Source organism: Echinococcus granulosus (assembly GCF_000524195.1).
Source record: "Echinococcus granulosus chromosome Unknown EG_S00207, whole genome shotgun sequence".
Classification (NCBI taxonomy): Eukaryota; Metazoa; Platyhelminthes; class Cestoda; order Cyclophyllidea; family Taeniidae; genus Echinococcus; species Echinococcus granulosus.
In genome coordinates this window covers 85,392-86,556 of record NW_020170587.1, presented here as the reverse complement: position 1 = coordinate 86,556, position 1,165 = coordinate 85,392, and the positions used below count along the sequence as shown (strand labels likewise).

The 1,165-nt window shown below is 41.5% G+C and overlaps 1 protein-coding gene across 1 annotated transcript in view; it reads right to left on the bottom strand.

Moving 5' to 3' along the window:
- EGR_10307 (hypothetical protein) overlaps positions 1 to 1,165 on the bottom strand; it is a gene marked incomplete at both ends in the record, with an annotated part of 10,860 nt that overhangs the window by 3,725 nt on the left and 5,970 nt on the right. The window lies entirely within an intron of this gene.

Below are 1,165 nucleotides of genomic sequence, written 5' to 3'. Positions count from 1 at the left end.
CACAAAGTGGGGCCCCACCGCATACTCATGGCATCATTGTTGCTAATGCTGGTAACTATAGCAGCAGGCAGCATACCCCATACTACATTCGCATTGGTCGACATACGCACCGATTACTCATGTAGGCACCCCCAACGAGGTCAAGTGGACCACTTTATGTGAAAACATCTGACGTATGTACAAAGGAGAAAGACTACCTACTTATTCTATTAACCTGCAAGTGAATAATAGGTGATTGAATGTGCTGGGGGCTAAGGACTAAAATAAGCAGTCCGCAGCGATGGGCAGCAGAAGCAGGTGGACAGGGAGTTAATTCACGGTACACCTCATGCATAGCTCAAAAAGACTAGAGACTTTCGGCTCACGCAAAAAAAAAATACAACTATTTTTTCAACTATTTATTCTATTCTTTTCAACTATTCTTTCTTTCATGAGAGGAGATAAGTTATGGAGCACACATTCAATCCGATCAAAATTAAAAAGCGCTGAAGGTAAGACAAGCAAAGGACCTACATTGCATCCCACACATCATCAAAGTGTAGAAAAAGTGGACATTTACAATTCCGCCCCAGACAAATTTAGACAAGTAGATCACTAAACATGGACCAGTTCCTGTTTAAATCGTTGGCAGCGAAAAGAACAATTCTGGGGACTTCAGAGGGCTACCATTCCTTCGTTTGACATCTAATAGATTCAAATAATAGACGCCTACGCAATCGGTACTCAAGACGAGTCAAACAATAGACGGGCAAGTAAACCGGGATCGTATTACTGCATTCCTGCCAGACGTCACATTTCCAAAGTGGCCTACATAAAACTGCCTTGACCTCACAGGAGGTCAAGTGAGCATATTAACAGTGACGACTGTTGTAAAACGAATAATTCGGAGGCACCGGACGGCAGGTTGAAGTAGAGGCGACAGTTATTATTCATCCAAATAACTGGAATTCACTCAGACCAGAACCCCTAAAAGTGAATGAGTATGTGTATTTTATACCCGCTGTAATCAATACAAATTCATATTACGCAGATAAGACAACACTCTTTAGGCAGAACAAGAATAATTGGAACCGATTTCAAGGATTAAGTAAGTGAAACATCACATATTTGCTGCCATGATCCATACAATCAAGAGCCTATCCAATATGCTTTTGCATAGATACAG